Source organism: Camelus ferus, chromosome 12, assembly GCF_009834535.1.
Source record: "Camelus ferus isolate YT-003-E chromosome 12, BCGSAC_Cfer_1.0, whole genome shotgun sequence".
Taxonomy (NCBI): domain Eukaryota; kingdom Metazoa; phylum Chordata; class Mammalia; order Artiodactyla; family Camelidae; genus Camelus; species Camelus ferus.
In genome coordinates, this window is record NC_045707.1 from 35,310,440 (window position 1) to 35,332,314 (window position 21,875).

Here is a 21,875-nt window from a genome sequence, read left to right on the forward strand (position 1 = left end):
GGCGGAAGGCGGGCCAATGAGGCTCCCGGAACTGGGGTGGGCGGGGCCCCGCGGGAGCTTCGTCCTGAGGAGAGTTGGTTGTCGCCCGAGTGCCGGCTCCTGCGCAACAATGGGTTTTCGAGCTCCTGGGATTCGTGAGTCGCCGCCTCGCTGCGCCCAGGTTCTTGTCAGAAAACGTGAAGGTGTGTTCTTAATTCCAGGTTGTGTGACAGAACGGAATGTTTCTTTTTATGACATGAAAATGTCCAGGGCTGTTCTTAAAGTCAGTTCCTACAGCCGACAAATATGCTACACTGTTGACTGTCGCAGCAAAAGGAATAGGCCGGAAAATAAATACAGCTTAGTCAGGCCAAAAAAATTGTTTTAATCAATCTTGAAAGACAGACTGTTCACTTCCAGTTTTGTTCTTCCCTCCCACACACCCCCTCAAAAAAAAAAAATACGTAGCTCTTAGAAAACATTCGTTACTTGTGCTGTGAGTTTCAAATTACAAAGCTTCGGCCTTGTCTCTCCTCTCACCCTTTTTAAAAAATAAAATTCCACCTGATTTTAACAGTCTTTTACACATCATTATCAATAATATTCCTTGAGATTCTACCATTGACTGAACACTGCTGACCCTGACGATGGGAAAGAACCCAAAATTGTCCAGATAGTTCCCTTATATATTTGCGTGAATGAACATACATAGTCAGTAATGGTGTATTGTATCATGTGCTAAATTTACAAATGAGAGGTATCAATGATAAGGGCTATAGGAATTGGATGAGAAAGTCGTCCCTGAGGGCAGAAGTGATTAGAAAAGCCTCAGGAAGAAATATTCAGACTCAGCCTTGAAGATTCGAAGGGCTGAAATAAGAGGAAAATGGGACAATCAAAGGGCAGATGTCTGAATGGAATGCTGCCAGGCTTCTTCCAGCAACAATGAATGCAGTGCCTTTTACTTTTGTCATTTGGTGACGGAAGAAAAGGATCCCCTCTTTTAAACTTTCAAATATTAATGCCAATCCTTAATGCTCTCCTTGAAGCATTTTCTGCAAAGACTTGTCTTCTAATCCTAACTGATGTCTCTTTTCTTCTCTGTCATCACCAATACTTAAAAATTCATTTGAAGCAGCCACCTGATATCTGATACAAAGAGAATATTAAATTCGTCCCTTTGCAGCCATGCAACCAGGGGGCCCTTGATAAATGTTAATTGGTGATGACAGCATTTCTGTTGTGTAAATTAAGAATGGCAAAAAACAGATAGAATGGACCATAAAACAAAAATCCTCTGCAGGAAGATAGTCCAGATCTTACAGGGTAGGAAAGGCACAGCTCTGGTTGTGCACACAGCTTCCACATAATACTAAGGTGAAATCAGTAAAAGCCAAGTATGTAGAATGCAGCCTGTCTGCCGAACGAGGACAGTGATAACTGCTGTCAAGCTCTACTGAGCAGGGAACAAATGACAAGAAAACCAAACAGCAGATGGTAAAAAATGACTTAGTCACAACCTAAGTATGCTGAGATGTGTTATAAGGAATCAAGGAAGAAGAATATTTTACTTTGTTATTTTTCATAAATGCCTACCTCAGTTTATGAGCCAAAGATGTAGAAATGAAAAAAAAAAAGAGGCAACCTTAGTAAATGAGAGTTTTGTAGCCTGGTTTTACTAGCTCTTAACACTCCCGAATACTGCAGGAAACAGACCAGTACCCTACTAAGTTCCACTCAGGTGTCCTGGGGAGCCCCTAGGAAGTGTCTCACTTGTGCTTGCAGCTCCCATTTATAGTTTGCCCAGCAGCACTGCTACTTCTTCCAATAGCCACACATCTGTAGGTGTCACTTTTCCCCCTGGCCACCAACATTTACTGGGGACTGAGTCACCACTGGGCACAGCATGGAGCCTCCTTGGGCAGCTCAGCCCTGTTGGGGATCTGTGGCAAAGCACCTCACTACACTTTTTGTGTTACCCTCTGTTAAGTGAGTAATAAAGTGTCTTAGAGAACTTTTCCATTTTGTATGTTAGCCTTCCTTCTCCCCAAAGGACTCAAAGTGAAGTCCATGGAGTCTAAGACAGAAAGTAATTCCTCAAGTGATGTACTGAATTCTGTGCTTAGATGAGCTTCTCTCTTCCAGCTAAGGCACTCTAACTTAGATGAGGGTGTCACACCTGGCTCCCTCTTCCCTTTTTTGATTTCCTTTTCTCATGTATGTAGATTTCCGTTTATTGCCTATGAAAGACTAAATTGGTACAACATCTATGAAGGGCAATTTTGCATTGCTTTTACCCAGCAGTTTCACTTTTATAAGTTATCTTACAGATATCCTTGCCCATATGTGAAAAAAAATTCATTTAATGTTGTTACTGCATTATTTACAGTAACAAAAGGTGAAAACAAATTAAATGTCTATCTGCAGGGTATTAGTTAAATACATAATGGTTCCTCCAGGGCACAGAGCAAGAACAGGCAGTTCAGCAGGTCCAGATGACAGTTCAGGCTGCTCTGCTCCTTTGGGTTTTTTGACCCAGCAGATCCAGGAGGGATCTTGGACCCCTCAGATATCAAGGGTGTACCATATCCATCAGGATCTGGCTGGGAAAATAGAAAGTACCAGAAGCATTTCAACAGAGAAAATTTAATATAAGTTACTGGTTAGTTAGTTATTGGAGAACTTTAAAAAGCTAAAAGGCGAAAGAGAAGATAGCAATTCCAGGAAGCAGGTCACACCCTGAGGCTGGAAGAACAGGGAAAATGTTGAGGTTACTGGAACGCAGGGCTGGGTGGAGAGACCTCACGGGAGTTGGTCAGACCTCTGAGGGGTCACTGCCCAGCTGATTCTGAAGCCTCTGAGGGGACTAAATGAGGCTGCCAAAAAAAAAAAAAAAAAAAAGGAGGGAAGAGAAGGGAGAAGGGAATGGGAATTGAGGAGATTGAAACCAACTGTCACCATGGAGGTAAAGATCATTGTTCAGGGGCTGCTGAGAGGAAAAGCTAGCAAAAGAGGGCATTCCAGTCTCTAGAGTCCTCTCTTAGCAGACCTAACAGGGAGCTAGCAGTGTCCAAAGGGTCTGCAGATTCCAAAGGGTGAGAGACGAGAACTGAGACAATAGCTTATCAACTTGCACACCCCCATACAGCCCTTAAAAAGAAAGAAGCATTTTTTAATGAACTAACATGGAATGATCTTAAAAAAAGAAAGAAAGAAAGAAAGGCAAGGTGTAGAAGAGTGTGTGTAGTCTACCATTAGTTGGAATCAAAGAAAGACAAAGAAAGGAAAGAAAAAATAATGTCACATGATGGCATCATTCACAGAGTTTTTCCCTCTTGAGTCTGACTCCATTAGCAGTAGTTATGAAGATGAACATTTTATTCAACTTACAAATATATGGAAACTTTATGGTTTTGATAGTTATCATTAGGGCTAGCCTCCTCCTTAAAATAAGTCCTTCCATTGACCTTTTCTAGAGTCACTTTGATTTATATAAATCACAATAGGGCTGTTCCTCCTTTTAGAAACAAAACTGTATCAAAATCCTTTAAAGCAATTTTTATTTGTACTTGAACTATATATATATATATATATATATATGTATATATATGTACCACTCATTCTATTAAAAACAGGAAGTCGATGACTTCACAAATCTAACAATCATGATACAATCATTACCATCATTTACTTGGTAGCAATTGAAGAGAATTTGCATTTGCCTCTAACTATATTTATTTTTGTTTAACAAACAAAAATATATTATCTATAAACACTTCTACAAACAATAAAAGTTGAAGAAAGAAGATACAACGATGAGTACAGCCCTTGCCTTCAACTGTGATTACAATCAAATGAGGGGACAGCCGCTTACACAAAGAACACAGGAAACGGTAGAAAGGAGGAAGCAAGGAAGGGGCTAAATGTGAGCACTCTGGTATTCTGAAGATGCTTTTAAATCTGGGGCCAGAAAGTTGGATCTAAGAATGGGGACTAAAGAGCAGACAGGATAAGGGAGCTGCTTTTAAATTACATCCTGGGAAACATTTGATCACGAGGACCTTTCACTTTCTCTTTTGTTATGCCCCCAGGTAGCTGAATCCAGGCCAGAGATCAGGAAGATTTTGACTAACATTTGCTCAAGATTCATTCCTCCCCCGCACAAGGTAAATTACTTGATACATGTTGTCTCTCTATTTTTTCCCTCATTGCTTCAGAAAGTAAGTAAACTTAACAGAGTAAAGCTGTTTTTGAAACTGCCATTTTATCAACACAGTGATACATCATTCTTAGTTTGCATTTGTATAATTTTCTCTGAAATGCCTTACAAGGTAACTGAAATTCCAGTTTCCAGGCTCAACAATGCTCTGGCGCTTGTAACTTCCTCCCAGGTCACACTTACATGGGCTTTCCTTGGTAAATCTTGAGCTCAGCCTTTGCCAAAAAGCAGTCAGTCTGACAACTGCTTTCTTTGGCGTTTTTCCATAGGTATTAACTGCTTTTTCCTCATGTAAATGAATTTCTGATTGCATAACTGAAAAAATAATGACAAAATTAAGTCCATAGATTCTGTCTCAGAAGAAAAATTGCTGATACATCACATTAATGTCAGTAAGAATCAAATAAACAGGGTCTGTGATTAAGACTTACCAGTGAGCCAAGTGCAATTTGCCCTCCAGACTTTTAGCCCTAGGTGCCTTTGTTGACGAAGAAGTGTCTACCTTTTGAATCAGTGGGGCAACTTTTGGAGGGACTCCAGGTTCTCCTGACAGCACGGACTTGTGTGTGTGTGTGTGTGTGTGTGTGTGTGTGTGTGTGTGCGCGCGCGCGCGTGTGCCTGAAGGACTCCTTGCCATACAAGCTATGGTGGAGTAAAGTAATTCACAGTGAGGCATAAACCACTGCAGACCTCATATATGACAAAAATATGTTGTGCCTCTACTGAGCAAGGCACAGGGGACAAGATGGGGGCGGGGGACACAAAATTCTTTTCATTTTAATGCCTTCATTATTGAAGATTCTGTTATCTAAGAATTACCTTCCTTTTTCTTCACTGATTAGTCGTCATCTTAAATCACTATCCCTACAAAAGCACCCACAGAGTGTTCTAGAATTGCTAACTTCACAGATTTTGAAGCATTAATTCTCTGACCACTTAAAACCAGATGTCATGTCTTAAGGTCAGATCTGAGGATGATACCCACCTTCCTTCCTAAGAACCTTGTAAATCTCTATGCCAAAATAAATTTTGAAGTGTTCTTTTATCACATAGTTATGTATATACATCTTAATAACTGCAGGTCAAGACTAAATACTCATGATTCCTTCTGAAATCACTATTCTTTCTATTAACATTTTATATCAAGTATCAGTAAGGGACTAAGAATTTTTCAGAACATAAATCAGTTTCCTCTTCTTAGTGACTTGTTAGTTCCCTTAAGGAACTTTAATTTTAACTTTGCAGAAGCAATGAGTTCATAAAATCTTAGTAATTATGTTGTTCATCCTTCGCTCGTAACTTCTATTGATTGAATTAATGATGTTGGACAGTGTGGAGAGCGATATGCCCAATTGTGAAGTATACTGCATATATGAATTTAAAGAAATTGTTTCAGTATCATTGAGCACTACTGTGGAATAAGTTGTAGGAATCATGCATTTTTAGTTAATCATAGCTGTGGCAGATACTGAGGCTGACTCATTCCAAATCTGTTTCAACCTCCTTATGTCCTGCAGAGGCTAGAAAGATAAAAATTCCTTTGACTGTAGATGTTGTTACAGCCAAAGTCCAGGGTGTAACTTACATTCTGCTGATGAGAAGCACTTACATAAACTGAATTAGATGGAAAAAAGATAAAGCACACACATCTACCATGATGGAACAAATCATGGCAGTAACAGCAACAGCATGGTTCTGAGTTAGCAGCTTCCTATCATGGCAGAAGTGTCAGATTCTGGAGCCAGGGTTTATAGCAGTGGCTTGTCAACTTAGTAGGGAGTTTTCCTGGTTCTATAACTTCCTAACTTTAGTGAGTCTGTTATGTGATGTGGCCTCAGAATCTACTTCTTCAGCCTTAACAGTGATTCTGTAAACTACTTGTATCAATCACCTATTGCTATAATAATGCTGTGTAACAAACATCCCCAAGTGGAGCAGCTTAAAACAATAACCATTTATTATTGCATGAATCAGTTGGTCAGCTGGCCAGTTCCACTGGTCCAAGTTGAACTTGGCTGACCTTACTGAGCCTGCTCATAAATTTGTGATCAGCTGATAGGTTAGCTAGAGGCAGACTGGCCTCAGATGGCCTTGGCTAGGACAATACATCCCTACTTCATGTTGGCCCTCATCTTCCAGCAAGCTAGCCTGGATTGTTCTCATGGCATTTCAAGAGGAAGAGCAAGGTGTGCAAGACCTTTTGAGGATTAGATTTTCTACCTTATTCCAGTAGGCCAAAGCAAGTCACAAGGCCAGCAAAGATTCAGGGGGTAAGGAAATAGACTCAATCCCTTGATGAGAAGCATTACAAAGTCACATTGTAAAGGAAGAATGAAAAATTGGGGCTATTATTGCAGTAAATCTACTTCAACACTAAATACCCTGAAAATACCCTTTCTATTTTGAATAGCTAGAGAAAATTATATTCTCTGCAATTTAACCCTAATACAACAGTGGGTTAGACACTTTCATTTATCTCCTTTCCCTCTTAAAACTCTAAAAAATTACAGTGAATGAGGAAAACAGGTACAAACTGGTAAGGTCAAAGAGAACAGTAGAGGTAACCACTGCAAAATAGAGATAACAAATTCTGGTTATATGGTGAGCAGTCTGTGGTGGACTGGGTTCTCTGGGAAGTGGACTCTGAGATGAAGTTGCATGTCCTGAATGTTTATTAGTGAGGGCCCTAGATGGTCCACACCTGTGGAGGGAGGGCAAGGGAGTAGGAGTGAGTAGAAGTCAAGTTGCAAGGCAGGCCTGACAATCGCCTCAGCCAACCCCATGGGGAGTCCAGAACTAACATGGCCTATCAGAGTGTCCTGTGTTGGGCCATACAGGGCTTCCCTAGGAAGGCATGGCCTTGGGCCAGGTGGCTTTCTACAGTGAAGAGTCCCTAAGGGGGGTGACAACAGAGAGCACAGCTAGTAGCAGCAGCACTTCTTCCTTGAACAGGATGTGGACAGTGCATCATTTAAGCATCTTCCTACTAAGCAGTCAGTGTTTCTAACAAGCAGCATATATTTGAAGCTATAGACAAAAAACCTCTGTTCCCACTGAGAATAGTCTCAATGCAGCCATTGGAGTCTTAGTTCCCAAACCTTCAGGAGTGAAGAAGGGTACCTGTCAGCACTGGTACCCTTTGTGCAGGCACTAGGCCTGAATTTTGCTGTGCCCTTTTCTTTCCTTCCTTATGCTGGTCTCCTCTGCCTTACCATGTGGCACAGTGTTACACTTGGCAGCCACAGTAGACCATCCACAGCCTTGTTCTTCCAGAAATTCTGGTAGTGTTGGTGCCAGGCAAGCAATTAGGAAAGCCAGATCCAGAGGCCAGCAGGACATTTTGCTGATGAATTCCACAAATAAAAGAATGGATGGGAATTGGAGCTGAGAGGGAGCACAGGAACCCCTACTGACTGTAGAAGGGAGCAAGGAAAACAGAAACTGGACCTGAGGATCTGGTCCTAGGACTCATCTTTCTACCTATAGGTGTGTAAAATACAACATTAAGGAAAATTGTCAATATCAGTGAGCCAAAAGAGAAACAATATTGGCTCCTAAAATTAATTCCTATTAAAGCCATGTATAAACTGGCTACTACCATTTATGCCTGATTACCATGCAGCACAGTAGCAAATGTACATGTCATAAAGTGTGTGCTCCATAATTAATTGGAAAGCTAAACTCTGCAATTATATGGAGCCATTAGGGTTTGTTACTTCTTCCTTGTAATCCAAGGCTCACGTCATGGCACTAAAGAACACATGAGCCAGAGGACAACTCCATTCTCTTCTGATGAGAGAAAACTGGAAAAAATCCATGTTTCAAATAAATGTTCTTTTTACAACACAAGCCACTTTGTTATTTTTAATTGTGCTGTTCTCTTGATCATGGGCTTTTATTGTTAAGAAAGTAAGTGTTCATTTCCAATATACACTCCATCTTAGCCAAATGCAGTAAGGTATATGCAAACACGTTGTGAACTGAAAAGTGTTACAGAAGTGTGAGCATTTCTTGTTATTAGGTATTAAGAATGGTCTCCTTTTGTATGACTCCTCATTTTTACTGTTCCTAAACAGTGGAACTGACATGGTTTAAAATCTTTTTTTCTTTTCTTTTTTGTTATGGAGATATAATTGATGTATAACATTATATTAGTTTCAGGTGTACAACATAATGATCTGATATTTGTATTTACTGCAAAACAATCACCACAATAAGTTAACATCATTCCCCATACATAGTTACAAAAATTTTTTTCTTATGATGAGGACTTTTAAGATCTACTTTTTTATAAGCTTTCAAATTGCAATGTAGTATTATTGATTATTGTTGCCATGCTATACATTACATCCTCATGATTTACTCACTTTATAACTGGAAGTTTGTACTTTTTGACCCCCTTCACCCATTTCTAACCTTATTAATCTGTTAGTCTCAAATTTATTATAAACAATACCTTTTCTGATTAGTGTTATTATTGTCTAATACTTACTGAGTGCTTGCTACATGTCTTGGGACTGTATATACTGTATCAGAATGGTTCTGTCAGGTAAGTGGTACAGGTATAAGGGGATTCATATAGAAATGACAGCTTACATGGATGGAGTGGAGCTGGGGACGTAAAGGTCTAGAAGGAGGCAGCCGTAAGAGTGGAGAGCCACTGATCTCTTCAGCCTGAAGCCCTGGAGTGTGAGTGGAGAAACTCAGCTCATGGTGAGCTCCGAGAATCCTGCCATAACCACAGAGTGAGAGCTCACGGAGAGGGCTGTAAGCCCCCATGTCTGGTTAAGCCCTGAGGAGCCTCGGCAACCGAGACCCAGAAACAGTGGTCTCCCTTTGCTCCTGCCTTCCAGGTCCTGTACAAGTTGCAAACTCAGAGTCTCATTCATAAACTCTAACTCAGAACCACATAGAAAAGGGGATTCTGGGAAGGGAAGTTCTCAGCCTTAGACAGGAGTGATGGTGGCAATGCCAACTTACCAACAGACAATGCAGCATACAGACAACTCTAATATCTAGGAGGTACATGTTACTGCTAACATTGGGAGGCAAAGTTCTGAGATGTTCAGCAATTTGCCTAAGGTCACACGCTAATAGGTGGTGGAGTTAAAACTCAAACCCAAGTCTGTCTGATGCCCATGATCATACTTTTGACAACTATTCTCTAATGGCCCTTCAAAATCTATATAAAGACTGATTATCTGTCATAGTATTTCCTCTAATATTATTTTCTGTCTCTGTGAGTACCAGAGGCATATGTTTTGCCTATTCTAGAACATTGTGGGTAAGAGATACAGATCTCAGAACTAACGTGATGTGTCAGGGATGCATGTATCCTTTGGGGCCAGGCTGGGACATTTCTGCTGCCTGCGGTATCAAGTGAACTGTCTACACTGTCAGAAAGTCTCTTTTCTTCTGGTTGGAGAAAAATTAATATCTGTGCTCCTCAGTTCTCCAGTTTTCTCCACTTACTGTGCCCTAAACAATACTAACTTGAACTCTCCTTTTGGAGAGAGACAGTGCTTTTTGTTTCCTCAGGCTGAGTGAGAAGAGCTTCAAGGAAACATTCGGTGAGCTTGATGCTTGCTCCTTAGACTTTGTGACTAGAACCTAATTCCTGCCTGGGGGCACACAACAGTGAGAGATTACAGCTAGGGTTGCTGCTTTAATGGCAGAATGACGAGAGGTGGGTGCATTAGGAACAAACTCCACTTTTGCCCACAGTAGGGCAAGACTGTCTGAGTTTCCCTGTGGGCCAAGTTGGACAGATGGGAAGGAGCCAAATGAAGGTCATGTTCATTCCTACCTAAGACTCTGACCTCATGGGGAAATGTGACCCAGCAGTGGGTTGCCAGGAGGCCAGGTGCTGAGGGTGGTATCACGGTGGCTACTGCTGTGCAGCCCCACCCACAGCAAGGGAGCTGCGGTCAGAGGTCCTCAGTGGGCAAACCTCCAAAACATCCCTAGAGGGAAGGAGCTAGCAATTGGGCACCTGCCGCCTCAGAGGAAATCATCAGCTTACAAACTGCACATGCTACAAAAGGTCTTTTTTCATTAATCCCCTCTCCTTTTGAGCTCGGCCCTGGAAAGGTGAGAAATAGCATCTAGAAAAGAGGGAGGAGGAGAAGGACAGGGTAGAACATAGAAGGAGAGAAGTCAGTTATGCATCTCTCCCCAGTCAGGCACAAGTTTGGGGGGAGGCGAGGGAGAAGGAAGGGAAAGGGAAGTGGATCAGAATTTTCTACTACGTGAGAACTTTAAAACTCACTAATAGGAGGCTGTTTTATGACTAAAAACAACCAAGGGATTTTTTTTTTCCCCTAAGAGTGACTGAAAAAGTTTGGGACCTAGCTGAGATCCAGGAACAGGATTTAATAGGGAGAGAAGGGAAAGAATAAATTTGATTTCTGCTTTATTCTATTCAGTCCAGCTTGTAAGTAAAATGATTATGCCAATATAATAGGAACAATAGGAGAACACAAAGGAATTCTGAGAAACTAAAGACATTATAGCAGAATCTTAAAATGCCATATGAGAGTTAGAAAATAAAATTGAGGACACCTCCTGAAAGTTATATCAAAAAGAAAAAAATCCATGAAAATAAATAAAAGACAGTGAAAATCAGTAGTCATCGAAGAGGTCCAAAATCTGACATTATATAGGAATTTGAAGAAGAGAAAATGGGAAAACATGAAGGGAAATGAATTACAAAAAAAAAAATACAAGAAATATTTTCAGAATTGAAATATGAACTTACAAATTAAAAGTGCCCACCAAGCATATGCATTAATTATTCAGCACACATTTGAAAGCATCTTATGTGATAAGCTGTGTTCTAGAACTACAGCAAAGACTAAAAGCAAAGTCCCTGCCAAGGGGCTTACATCCTACTGGGAGGAGACAGGTAATAAACAAAGAAGTAATAGCATGGTATGTCAGAAGGTGATAGGTGCTATTAAGGAAAACAAACCAGACAGAGGAATATGGAACAGTGAGGTGGTGGGAAGGGATTGTTATTTTAGATTGGGTGGTCAGTGAAGGCTCTCTGATAAGGTGACAGTTGAGCTTAGGGAGTGAGAGATGCAGACATGCCAGAAGTGTAAGCACCGTGAGGGCAAGCTTGTTTAGCCACCTTGTTTACGATGGCCCCCAACTACCTAGAGTAGTGCCTGGCACATAATAGGTACTCAAGAAACATTTATTGAATGATTGAATCAAGGCATCAGAACAGCATATGCAAAGGCCCTGAGTTGAGAACATCCTTGGCTTGTTCAGGAATGCCCGTGTAGCTGGAGCAGAGGAAACTTGGGGGCAAATGGTAGGTATGGCCTTGTAGGCAGGGCAGGGACTTTGAATTTGATTCTAAGACAAATGAAAATCCATTGCGGGGTTCTGGACATCAGAATGTGATGATGTAATTGACATTGTTAAAGAACTACCCTTGCTTCTGTGAGGAAAATAGACTATAAAGGGTCAAGGGTAGAGCTGGGAAATCTTACTAGTCCAGACAAACATGATCGGTGGCTTAAACGGTAGGATAGTATCAGTGGAGAGAGTGAGAAATGATCTGATTATTGATAAACCTTAAATACCTATCAGACAAGACTTGTTGATGAATTGGATGCCATATGGGAGAGAAACAGAATAGCTAAGGATTAAACCAAGGTTTTTAGCCTAAACAACTAAAAGGATGGAGGGGGAACTTGTAGATACAAGGTGCACATGCAAGGACCAGATGCAAGGGTGAAAATTAGGGGTCATTTTGGATTTATTAATATTAAGATGCCTAAAAGAGATGCAAGTGGATATGTCACATGTATTTCTTTGCTGAGTAAATAGTTAGGGGGGAAATTGCATATTCAACTTTATCCTCCTCAATACAATGCATCTATCTCAAGGGCCAGACAAATGACCAGATTTTTAAGGGCCATTTTCAACCCTGAGGTTTACAATCCAATAATCCTCTCCTCACAGCTACAGTAAAAGCTATTGGTTCTCTCCTTTTAAAACTCCTACAGGATCTTTTCTTCCCTATATGTATTCTTTTCCTTTCACTGTTGCCTCTAGCTTTTTGAGGTATAGGTCTCTCTTATTTGAGGAAAAAAAAGGAAAAGGAAAAGAAAAGAAAAGCAAACCCTTCATTTGGCCATCCTGTTCTTTCTTCATTTCCCTGAAAAAAGGGGTCATTTCCACCCCCACCCCATCCTCCTCCCCGGCCCCACTACCCCACTGCCTCAGTTTCCAATGAAACTTTCTTTCCTTAAACCTGACTTCCCTCCTCAGACCCCTCCCCAAACCAGTCCTTTCAAGCCCAAGCCTGTAGCCTATTTTCTGATCTGTTCGCCCTCACTTGGGGCTCTGCACATTTCCTGTGGTTGACTTCTCAGTGCAGGCCTCCCCCAGGATTCATTCTTGGCCATCTGCTCTCCTGTCTGCCTGCTTTCTCCTTTGGAAAGCTAATCCATTCCCATAACCGCAGTTAACGCCTCTGTGCTGATGACTCCCAACTGTTGTTTTCAGTCTTCACTTCCTGTCAGAGTTTGGACTTCCTGCGAGTACTAAGCACAGTGGTAGTGTAGCACAAGCACTGGAATCAGATGGCTTGGGTTTAAATCCCAGTTTAACTGTATAAACTATTAACTGTTTACTCTCTTGTCCTTCAAAAAATGAGAATAATAGTAGTACCGATCTCAAATAGTTTCCACAAGCATTAAATGGGTTTATATGTGTAAAATGTATAATGCCTGGCACTCAGTAAATAATAAGTATTATCTTTATTGGAGGTCACACTGTCATTGCCAGCTGTGTTTATACAATACAGTCTATATTTAGACTACTCATTTGCTTCTCTCTCACTTTAATCAGTTCACCTCCAGATTTTCTATGGTATCTGTAATTCTCAAACCCACAGATTTGAACATTTGCAATAATCTTTGACTTACCTTCTACTCCATTTCCTTTACCCAGTCAATTGACAGATAAGCCTTGCTTATTTCCCGAATTTTCCTTTCCTCTTCATCCCTCTGCTATGCCCAAGACTGGGCCCCGTTTCCTCACACTAACCAGCTCCTCATTAGTCTCCTGGGCTCAGCCTCCATACCCTAAATCACAGAAATCTCAAAGTCTCTGTCTATTCTGTCCTTTACTCAGAAACTTACTATTCTCCTCTGCCCATTAGGTGAAGAATCCTCTAAGTAGAGGAAACTTTCTAGAAGTTCCATAATGAAGCTCCATTCTGTGTAATTTTATTTCCTTCCACTCACCTGCCTTGCCAGCTCTGTTTCCCACTTCCCAAAGACCATCTCACACTCTTTGTGGCCTCTCTGTTTGCTTGCATGTTGGTCTCAGGTGGAATGCCCTCTTCACTTTTCTCCATCCAGCTCAATCCACCTGTTCTTCCTGGCTCAAACTCAGCTTTCTCCCTGAGGAGCATAAACCCATTAATCTCATTCTTTCTGTTACCACAGCACCTGAAATCAGCTTTTGATTCTGAATACATACTGTAGCATATTACTCCATGTAGTTTCAAGTGTATGCCATTTTTGTGTATATCGGATTAAAGATCCTGGAAGGTTGTAATGTTTCCTAAACTTCAGGGTTCCTGCTGTACCTCTTTCCTACCTTACACCAAGGAAAATCATAAGTAAATGGCAAAGACTCAGAAAACTTTGATGATAATATAAAATAATAATAAGAGTAATAATACACATTATACTATATGCCAAGTACTCATCTAAGGAGCTTTACATGTATTAATTTGTTTAATCCTCACAATAACTCTATAAAGTAGAAATGTTATTATCTCCACTTTACAAGTGAGGAAACTGAGGCACACAGAGGTTAAGTAGCATGCCCATGACTGATGACTGATGCAGAGTAATCTTTACATGCAGACATGTGTGAAGGAATGCAAAATATAATCTAGGAAGACTGTATTGTAGAAAATACATTGAATACCCAAGGAAAAGAAATCCTAGGATTTATCCTCACTTCAGTTATACAAAATAACTGTATTTCTGGGCTGTGAAGGGAAAGGAAGAAATAGGGATCACTTTTTAAAAAAAAAAAAAAGGATACAAATTTGTCTTCTCTTTATTTCTTTGATTCTAAATGAATCACAGAAGATACCTGAAAAACATCTAGTCCCATCTTCTACCTCCCCACTTTCATTTTATAAGCAGGGTCACTAGGATTGCTTTGAGGGCTCACCCAACCGCAACCATCAGTCATTATGAAATAAGCATCCCTGTAAATTGACAACTGCCTTGCCCTAGAAGGAAACATGTGTTCTGTGGTATGCTCTGAAAGTCATGTGCTCTCTTCTTTACCAGGCCACAAGGAACAGAATAATGCACAAATAATGAAGTGCTATATTAACTTACGTCTGTTTGAAAATCAGTTATATATTCTCTACAAACGACAACTCCACACCTACCTGAACTCCAGGTCTTCACTCTTCAGAAGAGAGTGTAGTAGAGCTGGCTGAACAGCCTGCACTCTTAACACTGAAAGTGCAAAAGCTGGGCTGACTCCTCCCCGCAACATTCATCACCTCTTGTGTGTGAACGAAAGACTGTAGCTTGTCTCCAGCACACAACTGAGGTGGTGAGTTGAAGGGTTGAACATATCAGTCTTTTTCATGAGGCCTAAGTAGGAATTTGTAACTCTTGGCTTTTTGTTAGAGGAGAGAAAAGCAGTGGTCTGTTACCTCAGAAAACTCTGCTCAGTGAGAGGCTGGCCCTTCAGAGAATATGGCCTGGTTGCCATACAGGTTTTGCAGACTGGGTTAAAAAGTTCTTGAAATAGTTATCTTTGCTTACAGTAGTAAGTAAACAAATGAAATGGGAATTAAGAAACCTTGTAATATAATTACTATTTCATACCTACTCATTGGTATTCAAATGTTTTCTCTAAGCTCAGATGATTATCATATGAGTAGGAAACCTCAGATTTAATTTTATTAAAGACAATTAACAGCACTGTGAAACTAGCAGTTCTCTATAGTCATTCTACCTCCAGAAAAATATTTGTGTGTGAGGCTGTTTGAGCTGCCAGGCACATCCTTGACTGGCACTCAGGTGGATTACTAGTTGTCTTGCCTCTAGCATCAATTCAGCCTAATGGCTTCCATCCTCTGACTCTGCTGAAAGTGAGGGAGGCACTGCAGATTCCAAAGGCAGACTGCCAGACAAAGCACAGAAGCTGCAGGAAGCATACATTGTGAGAGAAAAGTGAACACAGTTCCCCTGGGACAGGTGTGCGTTAATGTAACCATGGTTTTTAATCTCCTCAGATACTCTCACTGTAACTATACATGCCTTGTATAGTATCTTCAAAAGAAATGTGATAATAGCTAACAGCTGGACTCTTTCTAGTACTTTCTTATCAATTCCTTCTAGTTTGCAGCTTTCCAGAACAAAGACTGTCCCTGGTGCTTAAGCCCAGAAGCTTGATTTATAAACTTAGTGTAATGAACCCTGTCAAAATTTTATTACCTGTTGGTTTGTACCATAATATATGTATGGAGCAGCTATTAGACACAAGGATGACTTACTGTAATGCACCCAGACTCTCCATTTATTAGTTTTCTCTTAATTGGAAATTGTAATGTCTTCTTTGTGTTTATTTAGATAGCTGCCATTTACCTGGTTCCATTTGGAGCTGCAATTCACAAAGTCAGGTGGAATCCATACCTTTCATCCTCCTTGGGTGATGAACAGAAAACAATACTGTTCACAACTAGTCTAACACCTGTGTGTTCTCTCTCATAAAAGCCAATCCCAAGTTAAATCTTGGACTCTGTGTAATCATTACAGTCCTTCTGGACCCAAAAATGCCAAGGTATTTGCTCCACAAGACAGCCTGGAACCAAGGTGTAATCAAGCCTTTCACTGGTCCCACTGGACTGGGCTGTGAGTCATCTTCCTTTCTTACCCAACTGGCACAGATAAATAGCAACTGAACAGCATTTTGTCCCCTGAAGAGTATAATTTCCTGAAATTACCATAAGGTACTGGTTGTTGTAGTCACTTGCAGCTTTTATAAGGCCAGACACTTCTCAGGAAGGCCAAACTAATCTCAGGAAGCAACCCACATGTGGAGAAAGCCCATTGCAGAGTTCCATACCTCTCAGGGAGATGGACTGTGCAGGATCATCCTCACCATCACCTGCCTGGGAAACTTGAGCTGAGGGGACCTGAACGGCATTGCGGCTCCAAGCAGTGACACCACCTTTTGTTCTGTTTCATTTCATTGCCTGAATCCTTCTGTCACCTGCCTCTTCCCTAGGGGCTGAGCTAACAGGAGATTGTCACACCTATCAGCAAGTCCATCTGGTTCACTGAAATTTCTCTCACAAATAGTAGCTACTCAGAGGATGGGTAGGGTGGCACAAAGTGGTCTAATTTCTGTAAATCCTCACCCCCCCAACTTTGTGAAAAATATCACTAGCTTACCCTTCACGGGAGCAACAACCTGTAAGGTAACGCATCCTTTCAGGGCATTTAGATATGGCCTAAATTGGGCCCGATAGTTAATTCGGCTTGTTCCTGGTATTTTATTCAGGTTAAATTTGTAATGCTTCAGTCTTCCACTGACAGTAACTTTCTTTCTTAATCTTCATAACCTAGAGGGAGTGCAGATTGTCTAGATTTATACAAAAGGTAATAATGTATTCACCATATCAAAAGAGAGCAGGGAAATCTTTTTTTCCCCTTTTGCAGATTCCTGCTGAATATTTTAAGAGTCAGTGGGAGTTGTGGGACTTACTCATTTTTTATCGTTGGGTCAGATGGGCGAGACTCTTCTCCCCCAGTCTGTGGCTAGAACAGGGTTTCCCCAACTATGTGCTGTAGTAGTAGAGCACACATGCTCTGGTGCCACCTGCCTGGGTTTGAATCCTGGCTCTACCACACTAGCTGTGTGACTTTAGGCAAGCTTCTCAATCTCCACATGCCTCAGTTTCCTTATTTGCAGCATTGAGATAATACTAGTGCCTACTGATGAGATGGTAGTGAGGATTCATTTAGTTAGTATAGGAGAAGTATTTAAATAGTGACTGGCAGATCATAAATGGTAGATATTATCACAAATATATTCCACAGAACACTAGTTTCAAGAGATGTTCCTGAGGAAAAAGAGTCTGTGGTCAAATAAGACTGGAAATGCTTCACACTAACATAAGTCATCAAACCTATAAACTATCAGTTATGTACCATTAAGAAAGAAAAAGCAATGCCAGTTAAACTAGGACATGATGCTCTTCCACGGGTTTAGCAGTTCTGAGTTTTGTTGCATTGGTCTCTGTTATGTGGTAGGCAATCCTTTCACACCTACCTCAGTAACAAAATACAGCCTCATCCACTGGGCATCTTCCTATCTTAATTTCTACCAAGCACTCGGTTATTATTTTGCAAAAAAAAATATGGAATTGCTGTTAACCCTGCAATGATGAATTTTTGCTGCTGTAACATCATACATACACCCCCACTGCTTTGTTTCCATACCTTTTGACATATATAGTAACTTTTGATTATAGTGCCATATCATGCTGTGATATTTACAAAGATCTTTAAAGAGCAATTAAACATCACATATGTTGTTCTAAGACTGTTCCCAACTCAACCAACATGACGACAACAGGAACGGCTGTGACCAAGTTCACCTGTGCCCATGCGATGACCACCACTGCACAACTGCTACTCCACTAACAGCCACTGGAAGATGCATTCTACCTTCAGAGGTGACAAAATGTGGAAGGAAAGTGCTGCTGAGAGTGGGTGAAATATTTGTCCCCCTTTAGGAAATTCCCAGTGCACATTAGCATATTAAAGGTGAGAGGATGCCATGCAGTGAAGAGACCACCTTCCCTGATTGAAGCCACTATTATTGGGCCACACAGACTTCTTTACAAGCTGCACCTATCAGCACGTTGGGATGTGCTGAAATAGAACCTGACAAATCTGAGCATTACAGAGTAATTGGAAGGGATTTTCCCAGCCACTCTAGTATCAAGTAGCAGCTGACACTGATGGGGTTCAAGACACACTACCCCAAAATAGGGCACTTTGGAATATTGAATATTTTCAGCTGAGGGAGTCTGAGAAAACAGCAGAAACAAGAAGGTCACCCTGATCTTCTCCCTCCACAGCCTTCTCCCAGGAAAAGTCATAAAACCCTCATGTGAGAGATACCTTCTGTATATCCGGAGGAAAGGAGCATCCTTGTCTCCAAAGACAAATGGACCCTTAAAGGATCCTAACACACACCTTCCTAAGTTTTCCCGAGGTTGCTATACATGCTTCATAATCCCTAACCTATCATATTTCTACATTGACCACTCTTTATCAAATCCAGCATAAAAATACAGGTCTAACTGTTCAGATCTTCATTTTCTTATGAAGGATCCCATATAACATAAAACTTACATTCAGTAAATGTGTATTTTTTTTAATATATTAGTTTGTCTTTGTCAGTTTAATTTTCAGAGCCAGCCAGGGACTCTAAGAGGGTCAAGGAAAAGTAGCCCCTAGAGAGCTCCTAGAAACCAGTGATGAGTCAGTATGTTCATACTCTTAAGGAAAACACTTGCCTTCATCCCAGGCCAGGGTTTCCACCATGATGAGGCTAACTCCTTAGAACTGGTCAAATTTCAGTTTAATAACAAACATCATTGAGCCCTCAATTTGTATCAGGCCCTGAGCTACAAAATGATTAGGGAAACTCTGTTTCATCATCTGTAAAAATGAAATAATAACAACACATAACAATAGTGTTATCGTACAGTTAAGGGATATATGTAAAGCACTTAATACAGTGCCTGTTTTGGAATGTTGCTAGGTTCATTCCAATGAGGGAGATAGAAGGGAAATGTAGGAAATGCTGAGGGACCCAGGGCCTCTGTGAGCCATGAGGGCCACTGCCACTCACTTGTCCCTTATTCTAAAAGGGCAGCTTATTATAGAGGCCACCAAGCAAATGGCTTACTGTCCTCTGGTTTAGTTTAACTTTAGATTCAATTCTAGTTTCTTTGTACCTGCAAAAACGTAAGAACTAAATGAGGCTTCAGCAGCCTGGTTTCTGGTCACCTGCCCCCTGCAAATGCTAGGGTACAGCAGAGCAGCGCAATTACTTGTTCTGCCTTCAGCTTGGCACTTGAGATGAGAGCCAGCAGTCAGGAGGAGATCACTTGGCAGGGAGAGAGTGAAGGTGCATCTGGGCACAGGAGGTAAGCCAGACACTGAAGTCAACTCAAGGCTTTCACTCGCAGCCCCAGAATGGCACGCTAAGGCAGGATGGCACCTCAACTCCTTCAACAACCCCATGGCACCAACAACCCCACCAACTCTCTGAGCTGGGGCCATCCAGAACTTCATGAGCTATCCTGGCCCACTTTTACTGGAGCCTGAACTTGAGTCAGAACAGGGCCAGGTACAGAGATTTTAAAGACAGGGAAACTTGTCCTCAGGGCATCCACTTCACAGCCAAGCTCCCAGTTCCTCCTTCCTGTCAGAGAGGCTTAGCCAGCCAGCACTAGTTTTGCAGTGCTTTTCACATACTCACAGCCACTCTGTGCAAGATGTCAGAGGCTTAGATGCTAGCATCCTGCTGGGAAAGAGAAAGTGAAGTGAAAGAGAATGTTTTAAAGGGGATTATATGGAGGATGGGAAAACTACTAAATCAGCTAACTTTTTTTTTCCCGTTTTTCATCTTAAGTGACTCAAAAGGAGGGGAGGGAAAAAGGTGGACAATTTATCACTGAAAAAACGACTACTGGCAGAAAGTTGCAAGAAAGGTGGTTCTGAGTGTTCTTTTCAAAGCAGGATACTGTTTTCTGTTACTGTAGGATCAGGTCTTGCTGTATTAGTTTGATAACTGAAAGCTACTTGGTAACATGGAAAAACATTTAAAATATTCGCCAGGGAATTCCTATGCTTCATTGCTCCAGATGAAGTATTATAATAAGGATACCTTCATGTGCCACATCTCTCTCAAAAACAAAGAATATCAGATTTTTGAAAATCTAATTGAACTTACAAAATGTTAATAGAGACAGCCTGGTATAACATCCATCTGATACCCTGTAGGCAGATAACTAATATTATTGATTTGATTTCACTCATCTTCAAGAATTGCAGTTAAAGCTGTCTCTTTATGGTGATTTCTTAATAACTGAGGCAAAACACCACACAGACATTGAAATTTCAGTAATTGGCCAAAATAACAAAGTTGATAACTTTAAGTTGGCTTGGCTTCTCCATGCAGACTTGAATAGGGATAAGGAACAACTTGTTGAAGCAACAAAGATTATTCCCACCTACAAGGGGGAAAGGAAGACCAAGGGAGAAGAGAACAAAGGAACAGACAAACGTGCTGCCCAGAATCATGCCTGTGGAAATGACTGGGGGATAATCAAGAAATGAAAGATGTAGGTGGAGGGATAGGGATGCACTCAGGGAAAAGTTTTGTAGGGAAGGCATTTGTAAACCAGTGAAAGAACTTAAAGATGGTAAGAAGAGGGAGTTCATCTTATTTTTATGGCAGTCTCTGCAACTGCCTGGAGGATGGAGAGAGGCCCCGGAGAAAAAGATAGCATAGATCATTGGTTTCCATGGTGATGACTAACAGTGTCACCATCAGAGCATTATGACTTCAGAATAGGAATGAGGATACAATAATAGCATACACTAACATACCTCTTTAATCCCTCCCCAAGCTCTTAGTATTTATTCATTAATTCTCACAACGCCTGTGAAGTAGAGAGTATTATCCCTTTTATTTCCAGAGATTAGAAAGCCAAGACAGGAGCAGTCTAAATGGACACAATGCTTGAAAAGTACTATTGCTGCTCATCTTTCACCCTACAGTATAAACTTGTGAAATAATCAATATGAAAGACTGTTTCATTGGTTTGTGACAAGTAATATGAGTATTCTGAGCTAATCATTTTTGGAAACTGTACTTGCATTGTCTGGAGGAAATACCATGTCTAACAACTATACGTGCATTTCTCCTTTGCTTATGAAACAAGGAAAGCCAAAATTTTAACCTATTCGATAAGTCTGCATTGCCTTCTAAACTTTTTTCATCAAAGATTACAAGTCCATCTTCCCCACAGGATACTTTTATCGCAATGGACATTCTTTTAGGCTTTTTATAGTTTTTCTGGGCTTTGTTTCACTTTAGTCTTCTATTCTGTCTCACTATCTCCCTCTTCATTCATCTGTCCCATAACTCCCTTCAAACACACCTTGAAAACAGGCATAAGACTTGTGACCATATCACCAGGACACTCATAGAACTAGTTAACATAGAGAGGAGGTTGGTATAGAAATTGAGAAGGCTCTGGAGTCAGACAAACTGGGTTCTAATTCTACCTCTGCCACCTACCAGCAGGGTAGCCTCAGACCAACTACTATTCTAACCTTAAAATAATATTATACTAGTATATACTTCTCAGGGGTCTTATGAGAATAAAAGTGGAGCGTGTATATGGCACACTTAGCAGTTATTCTTGAGGCTGTGGAAACCCAGGAGTCACTCCCTCGGCATCTCTCCTTCCACTTTCTCATATCCTATTTCACAGTCCCCACCTCAGCTCTCAGGCCTTTTGACACTTGCCTCCTTGTGGGGGTTTCTCTCTATTCACATCATGAGAACAAAGAGAATGCTCAGGAGA

At 41.0% G+C, this 21,875-nt stretch overlaps 1 long non-coding RNA gene across 5 annotated transcripts in view; it reads left to right on the forward strand.

Moving 5' to 3' along the window:
• Positions 1–49: 49 nt before the first annotated feature.
• The window catches only part of LOC116667670, a 191,677-nt gene continuing 169,851 nt past the window's right edge, over positions 50–21,875 (forward strand). For all 5 annotated transcript variants that reach the window (XR_004324633.1, XR_004324631.1, XR_004324632.1 and 2 more), the window contains exons 1-2: positions 50–182; positions 4,071–4,145. This is a non-coding gene — a long non-coding RNA (uncharacterized LOC116667670). The remainder of the gene's footprint in view (positions 183–4,070; positions 4,146–21,875) is intronic.